The sequence below is a fragment of the Arachis stenosperma genome, chromosome 6 (genome assembly GCF_014773155.1).
Source record: "Arachis stenosperma cultivar V10309 chromosome 6, arast.V10309.gnm1.PFL2, whole genome shotgun sequence".
In the NCBI taxonomy this organism is placed as follows: Eukaryota; Viridiplantae; Streptophyta; class Magnoliopsida; order Fabales; family Fabaceae; genus Arachis; species Arachis stenosperma.
Window position 1 is genome coordinate 143919973 of NC_080382.1, and position 9113 is coordinate 143929085.

Here is a 9113-nt window from a genome sequence, read left to right on the forward strand (position 1 = left end):
TATTAAGATGTAAAATAATTGTTTTCAAATTTACATGAAAATTAAAATGTTGAGCTGTTGCATCACTTATTAATATTTTTCCATCAAAATTTTTTATTTCATGGCATCACACAGTTTGGAGTCAATTTCCAGTTAAAGCGACAAAAATATAACTAAAGGCCCAACACTATATCATATACATACAAGCCAGTAAAACACCTTTAGTACACAAATCAGAGCTCGTTCCCCAACTCGCTTGGGCAAGCAACGGAATTTTGAACCATTATAAACTGACTAAAGTATGAACCAGTTGCATGCTCAGCGTGAATTCTTGCAGGTGCTGTCCATATCAAGAATTTTCAATCAATCTAAGCCATTTACATTTTTCAAAGTATATCTGAAAGGCTTAAAATAGTGGAATCAAATGTTCCAATCAAGTACAACGGAACACCTGAACATCTTCCTAAAATAATAACAAAGAAAAAAACATAGTAGTACTTGTAAGTAGTAACATGCTCAACCGACATCAAAGTACTATTCAATTCGAATCGAATATCGCATTATCGACCCTTGACAGTTGTAGAATGCCTAAACAGCAACGGCCAAAAGAGGGTGCAAGTAATAACAACCATAAGATATGGCAACAACCAAGAATAAAATGAGCTAAAAAAGGAAGTTATATTTTTCAAACACCAGATCACCAAGTGTATGATCTCGTATTTGAACGACAGAGTGCTTTTTTGTAGGTTTCTCGCCCGAGGTCATGATCAAAGTGGTGATAGCTGAACATAAAAAAAAAGAATAAGGGAAGAAAAAACTAATCTTTTTAAATTTGTATTCCTTCCATAAAGTATTTGGTTAAGTGATGATAGCTGAACATAAAAAAAAAAGAATAAAATAAGACTAAAAATATAAGGGAAAAATTATAAATTAATAGCAGAACTAGAAGACTACTAGTTAAACTCATCTAGCATGTTCAAGTCCCTACTCCTTTACAAACTGCTAAACATACTTCTCTTAACACTCACTCAATGATTACTAGAGATAAAGCTGGGATTTCAAAACAAAAAATATGCAATTCGGCTTACCTTGATATTGACTTAACACAAGAAATTCCTAAAACCGTCAAACAGGCTGTTAATTGCCCACACTGGTTCAAGACAATGCAGGAGGAGTATGATGTTTTGATTAAAAATAACACATGGACTCTTGTTGATCCTCCATCCAATGTACCATCATTGGTTGCAAATGGGTGTTTGCAATCAAAAGAGCTCCTGATAATTCTATAATTAGATACAAAGCAAGGCCTGTAGGAAAGGGCTTTCATCAATCGGAAGGGATTGACTATAATCAGATTTTTAGCCCTGTGATTAGGCCCTCTACTATAGATTAGTTTTGACCAAGGTTCTGAGAACCAGACCGATCATCGAGCCGCTCTAGTCACTGGTTCACTGGTTTACTGATCCAACCGGTAGTTCAACCAAAAAAACCGTTTTAGAATAAAATAATAAATAAATTATAATTAAACACCCTAAAATATAATTATAGTCTAATATAAATCTTAAAATATCAAAAGTACATCAGCAACCCTAAAACAGCAACACTAGTATATTATCGAACAGCAACACATTATAAAACACTAAAACAGCAACACCAGTACATTAGCAACACCATTCAGCAAGGTAGTGATGACACTAAACTAAACACTAAAAACAGCAAAATAACTACATTATGCAACATATCAAAAGTTCAAAACAGAGCATTCAGTAACCAAGCATTAGCATTAGCAAAGAAATGATGACACTAAATTAAACATAGCATTAGCAAGGCAGTGATGAGTGATGACACTAAATTAAACACTAAAAACAGCAAAATCAGTACATTATACAACATATCAAAAGTTCAAAACAGAGCATTCAGTAACCAAGCATTAGCATTAGCAAGGCAGTGATGACACTAAATTAAACAGAGCATTAGCAAGGAAGTGATGGCACTAAATTAAACACTAAAAACAACAAAATCAGTACATTATACAACATATCAAAAGTTCAAAACAGAGCATTCAGTAACCAAGCATTAGCATTAGCATTAACAAGGCAGTGATGACACTAAATTAAATAGGCAAATTATTTTTTCAATGAATAAAAAGAGCAACTAATTTTGGAAGAAAAAAAGAACATGAATATATGATTACATGAAATGAAATGAGGAAACAATTGAACTGATAAGAAGAAATTGTGATAGATGAGTGATTGTTGAAAGAGAAAAGAGAGTGAATAGCAGCAGAAGTAGCATTATAATTGAGCCTTGGGTTAAGCAAACCCATGATCCTGTTACCAGAATTCAAGAGAAAAAGGAGATTTCATTAAGATTACACAACAACTCAGCAACACATCACTAATTAATAATCATAATACATTCAAAATCAATAATCAGTAAATTAAAATCACAAGTTCAAAGATAGTCTTAATTCTTGATCTAATTTTAATCATTTATTTTAATCTGAAAATGCTATTGTGGGGCAAAATCCATACCTATGTAATTCTGTATCATCATGCAACGAACACATCAAAACAATTGAGAAGAAGAAAAACAATGTAGCTATTCCTGTAGTAGCAATGTAGCATTAGTTGTTGGGGTTTTGGTGCTTCTAATAATTTCTGCAGCAGCTATAATCTTCTTAGTTACCACAGTCCACGGAGCCACTGACAGCAGGACGATGAAGACACGATGACGCAGCAACCGGAAGCCTCGAACACGAACAGCGAAGTCACCAGGGGAATGGACGACGTGCCGAGCCCGAGCTAGAAGAGAAGGTCTGACCGTATGGATTTGGGACAGGGGAAGGAGGAGGCCGTGGAGACGCCGACAACCACGGACGGCGGCGGCGGTTCCGTTGACGAGGCTGGGTTTTTGGTTTGAGACCCTTAGGGCATGCTGGTGAGTGTGTTTGTCGAAGGAGGGGTGTTTGGTGTGTATGGGGGTGGGGGGGGGTAACCGGGTGAGGACCCGCATGGGTTGGGGGGATTCGGGTTTTTTTTAACACGCCGTTTCAGATGAACTGGTCGGTTCCCGGTCCGGTCCAACCGGTCAATTCCCAGTCGGTTCACCGATTTGAGAATCAGCGATTTTAAAAAGAGGACCGGACCGTTTTCTACGTCGGTTCTCGATTAAACCAGCCAGTCCGGTTCGGTTTTCAGAACATTACATACCAGTGGTGGCCATTCATCAAAGATGAATTTATCATGATATTTAGATGCATTTTTGAAGAGTTAATAAAGGTAAATCTAATAGATGGTTTTCATGGAAGGTTAACCAATTTATGCATCAAAGTTCAAAGAGTCGGTCATAGACAATTTCATCGTCTGCTGACTAATTTTCAAAGCCATAAAAAGTCAATTCAACAAATGCAACTAGGAGATATCAGACCGCTGAAGAACATCATGTTCGAGGTGATAAACCGTCCATTTGGACAGGGTAATCCGGCTATGAATCGTGAGGTTAAAACCAATGTCTCTCTCAATTTGACTTCTCTTTACAAAAACGGTATAATTTTTTTTCCCTCTTATCATTGTGTTTTTCTTTTTTTCCCTTCTTTTTAAAGTGATTATTTTCATTCAGTCATCAAGATAATAAGAAGATGGGCACTAGATCCTGTCTTATTCTCGAGTACCGCCAGAAAAATTCAGTTTCTACAGACTGTGCAATGGCTGTTCTTCCGAAATAGGAGTGTCCCTTTACGAAATAGTGTTAATATGAAAAGGACCCTTCCGAAATAGGAGTGTCCCTTTACGAAATAGTGTTAATATGAAAAGGGACACTCCTATTTCGAAAGAACAGCCAATGCACAGTATGTAGAAACTAAATTTTTCTGGCGGTACTCTGAATAAGACAGGATCTAATGCCCATCTTCTCATTATCTTGGTGAGGCAACTGAATGAAAATAATCCCTTTTAAAAGAAGGAAAAAAAAACACAATGATAAAAGAAAAAAAAATTATACCGTTTTTATAAGGGAAAGTCAAGTTGAGAGATACATTGGTCTTCAACGTCACGATTCATCGCCGGATTACCCGTCTAAAAGGACAGTTTATCACCTCCAAGATGATGTTCTTCAATGCTATATCCTCTAGTTGTATTTGTTAAATTGACTCTTTACGGTAGTTTTGAAAATTAGTCAGCAAATCACGAAATTGTCCATGGCCGACTCTTTGAATTTTGATGCATAAATTGGTTAACCTTCCGTGAAAATCATCCATTACATATACCTTTTTCTACTCTTCAAAATTGCATCTCATGATAAATTCATCCTTGATGAATGACCACCACTGGTATGGATGTCCTTTCGAGTTATAGCTGGCTTCCATCCAACCCCTTAAAGTATCTGTGTCTCCCATCCAACCCCTTAGAGTATCTGTCTCTCATGATGCCTTTTCTGCACAAGTTAGAGAAAATAATTTATTAATGACAGCAACAATCAAGTTTTAGACTTAAACACTTTAATGCTCCTTCATTGTATTACTCAATAAATCACCAAAAACAGTCACAATCCAAGCACATGTAAATCACAAAAGAGTCAAACAAGCACAACAAGTCAACAACAAGGCACTAATCAACAATCACAAGACATTCAAAATCAACAATCAGTAAATTAAAATCACAACACAAAAACAGCAGCACAGACCTTCGAAATAATCAATAATCAACAATCAATAAACAGCAGCAGACCAGAGCAAACCAACAATCAAATAATCGTTCAACAAAAATTAACAAACCTTCGAAAGACAGGAACAGAGCATAAAAAAATACCTCAATTAACTAATTATCCAGCAGAATCAACAATACCTCAATTGTAATTTCGGTATCAATCCTGGGATAGACAGAAATGTAGATACAATCTAGGTACAATTAAATCACAAATCAAAACAGTAAAACACAACACACAAAATCAATAAAGAACCAGAGAGCTAATCACAAAGAAATTAAAAAAAGAAAGCTACAAAAGTACAAACAATCAATTGCTTTTTCAGATTTCAACAAATTCAAATTATCTACTTTCTAGTACCTTCTTTAGTTACTATTATTTCATAACATTTAAAATATTATAACATTACTCTAATGCAATATTAGATTAGAGTGTACTCATTCTATCTATAACACCATTCCATCCTAATACTTTAACAATGTATGTTATTGTTACTAATGCACCTCTAATTATAGAATTAGATACATCAGCCATTACAATAATTACAGCAAAATTCAGAATTATAGCAATTTAGAATCTAAAATTATATTAATTCTGTCCAAAATTTAAAATTATATCAAAATTCTATATAGCATTCAAAATCCAGAATCCAAAACTGAACTCATATCAAAATTATATTCAGCAAAATTCAGAATTACAGGACTCTATTTCTTTATGCAAAATTCAATCAAATACAGTCAGCTTCCTATTATTTCTTTAAGCTCATCTTTTGGTTGTCGAACCGTTCTAATCACTGGTTTACTGATTTATTGGTCCAACCATAATTTAACCGGAAAAACCATTTTATAATAAAATAGTAAATAAATTATAAATAAACACCCAAAAAAATACAAACATCAAAATATTATTCAAACTTTAATGTCTAGCATTTTGCTCAAACTCATATAAATAAAACTTTTTCACCATATCACCATATTTAAAAATTCATATATCCTACCTTAAGCTAAGACAAATGAATTAGAGGCAATAAAATGAATTAGAGTTCAATTAATCATTGATGAATGACAATAAAATGAAACTAGAGGCATAATATCTAATAGAAAAATTGAATGACTTAGAATTAAAACAACACCAATTAAAATTTAAAATAAAGCAACAACACCAGCAGGAACAATTGAAGGTAAAAGAGCCACAACACAAACAATTAAAACACAATAACACAATAAAAAATTATGCAGCAGCAACAAAATTTTCCAAAGATTAAGAAGGATTATCAAAATTTCAGACTTTAAGGACAATTTCAGCTCACTTTTTTTCAGCACAACACAGTATAACCGCAGTGAGCAGAGCTAATCATTCAAAGCAAGAACACAAAACAACACAAAGAACAAAAACAGGACTAATATGAATCAACTAATCAGCAATCATTCAATCCAATTATCCAAAACAGTGCTAATAATTCCATGATTCAAATTTCAATTAGTAGCACTAACAGAATCCCCCAAAAAAATCAATGTTCTGATCAGAAATAAGAACGGAGAAGGAATATTCATTAAGGTGTCCAAATCCTCATATCAAGTCTTCGACCACTAGCAAACCCAGAACACAAACACAATAAACAAAACTTTTGATTCTAAAACTAATAAATCTCCAAAAAAAATCTAGACCGATTTAAATACTCACTATTTTCAACAAAAACTAAGACATATCAACCCTCAAATTCACATGAAGTTCACCATTTTAGAAACAAGTTCACAATTTGGTACCTATTGGAAGAGGTGACAGCAAACTAAGTCCAACCAAACTAAGACGTTGGTATATGGCCCTCCGCCGTGACAATCGAACACGAGACTCTCAGGACCAAGGGCTCCAGTGACGTGGAGGAGGCGCGCGGCGTGGAGGAGTGAGCAGAGAAGCCATTACCTTCGATCTGAGCAGTTTGGGCAGAGTGTGAGGAAGATCTGTTTAGTGCGACGGACAATGGTGATCAGGCGACGGACACGACGACTGACGATGGCAGAAGCGCGGCTGAGAAGACGAAAACCAGACGCGAATGTCGATCTCAACGAAGAAGTTGCAATTGGTGAGACTGTGAGAATGAACAGGGGTTGGAGACCTGGAGCACGACGACAGCGCGACGGACGGCGGTAGTGCCTCACTCCCTTCGCCGGTGGTGGAGGTTAGATGGCTAGGGTTTGTTTTAGGGCAAAACCAAAAAGCTCTGAAGAGAAAACGTGTGAGGAGGGTGTGTTGGGGGAAGGGGAGTGAGAGTGAGTGAGTGAAGGCATGGTAATTGTTTGTGTATTCTTGTGTATCTTTATATATTATTATTTATAGATTTATACATTTTTTTTAGAGACAATGAGATAAATTAAAAATTGTTGTAAAATAAATGATATATCAAATAAAGATGTATAAATAGAAGACCCTATTATTAATATAATTAGCTCAATAATTATTATATATATATAATAATATTATATGTTGTATTGTGTATATATATACAAAGATAAGAAAAAGAATTAAAAATAAAGAGAGAGAGATTTGCATTTGATACTATCTCAATATAATAAAGATGGTTAATATTGCTATTAATATTATATGTAAAGAGTAATAGAAAATAGAATTTAAAATACTTATAAAATAAAAGAAGAGAAAGAATTGTAATAGTAATATAAGGAGAAGGGTATTTGATTGTAACATAAAAAGAGAATAATATTAAGTTGTTGTAAAGAGATAGAGAAAGGGAAGTATTTGTAACTGTTGTTATTGTTGTGTACGTATAATCACAAACCCATGCCCTATTTATACTTGTCCAACATTCACCTTTTCAAACTTCATTAATATAAAGTCTACCATGGGAAAACAAAGCACCGCATATATTTAATATTGCACAGCCCAATGTTAACTTGATGGACATTCATTTTTATCGTAACAAAAATGTGTATTTTAAAAATTTTAAATAGGGTTCGAGGTACGGTAAATTCTATAAATTTTATAAAATTCGCTGCAGGTGTGACGAATTTGTTAGTTTTTAATTTTTTATAGAGTTCGTTGTAAGATGTGACAAATTTGTCTAAATACCAAAAGAAAAAATATACATTTCGATAAATAAAGCTCAAAAATAAGTTTTGAAAAAATAAATATTTTTTATAATTTATATTAAAAAAATCCGATTATTAGACCATGTTATAGTATTTTGTGATATTAGTAGTAATTGGTAATTTTTCTATAATTCTAAAATTAATACCGTGTGAATTTATGTTTCAAATTTTAAGTGAATTTTACAACATTATAAATAACTATTATTGAAGATTTAGAGATTTTTAAATACTAGCCTTCAAGAGGGTATGTCTTATTTTAAAATTGTGTTTTATTTTTTAATAAAAATTGTAAAATTAAAAAAAATTAAAATATATTAAATTAAAATTTATGAAAAAATTCAAACACCAATTTTTTGATAATAACTAACAAATAAATTTTTTTTATCTATTTTATAAATTATAATTACTATATTACACCTTTATTTTATTTGGTATGTTGTGATCCAAATATAATGAAATTTCGTCAAGTCTAAGATTGGAATTATATCTAAATTATAGATGTGATAAATATTTAGAGTCGGATTTAAGTTAAAACAAATCTGATTTTATTATATTCATGTTCACTTTTAGATAAAAATAACTAAGGATGATGATAATAAATTAGATGAGGACAATGATGATGTAACTATTTACAATTTTTATTTTTAAAATAGTTTATATACTTATATAACAAATATGTTAGGTATATATTAAAATCAGATTTAGAATATAAAATACATATTGAAAATGAATTATATGATACATGTATTTATATAGAAATAATATATGATAACTAATTTTAGTAACTAATTTTTATATACAAATAATATTTTTACTTATATAAATAGCAAAAAATATTTGAAAAATAATAAAAAATTAGTTAAAATAGTCTAAATTTATTTTATTTAACATTCATTAATTATTACTATAATTAATAAATAATAAATAAGACCAGTTTAAACTAATTTTTTATTGTCTCTCTAACATTATCGCGATGTTGTAGCTCAATTAATGATTGGTTAGATTTGTCGAACGAAAATAAGGAAAATTCTAGGAGGGAGCAGTTTTATTGAAATCTGGCCAGTGCTTAACCAGCAAAAGTAAAGTGAGTAATCTCATACTCTTAGATAAAATCTCACACCATTAAAATCATCAATAATAGCTAATTGATGACTACAAATTATAAAACTTGGTGGCCCTAATAGGCTAACACTCCTCCGAAAATAATATTTCATTGCTACAGCTCACTTTTAAATCTTTCATAATTAGTTTGGTCAATTTTTGCACTTTGGTCTTTGTTATTTCAACCAATTCCTGCTCTTTCTATGTACCTAAACAAACAATAAA

At 32.3% G+C, this 9113-nt stretch overlaps 1 long non-coding RNA gene across 2 annotated transcripts; it reads right to left on the reverse strand.

The window, feature by feature from the left end:
* Positions 1-6961, reverse strand: LOC130935748 (uncharacterized). Of its 2 annotated transcripts, none has more exons than XR_009067959.1 (3): positions 6450-6961; positions 2514-4413; positions 1-2309 (listed from the first exon to the last, which is right to left on the reverse strand). It is a non-coding gene; the product is annotated as an uncharacterized LOC130935748 (long non-coding RNA). The 2 variants fall into 2 exon arrangements; XR_009067960.1 differs by having other exon boundaries at positions 1-761; positions 1068-4413.
* Between the last annotated feature and the right edge of the window lie 2152 nt (positions 6962-9113).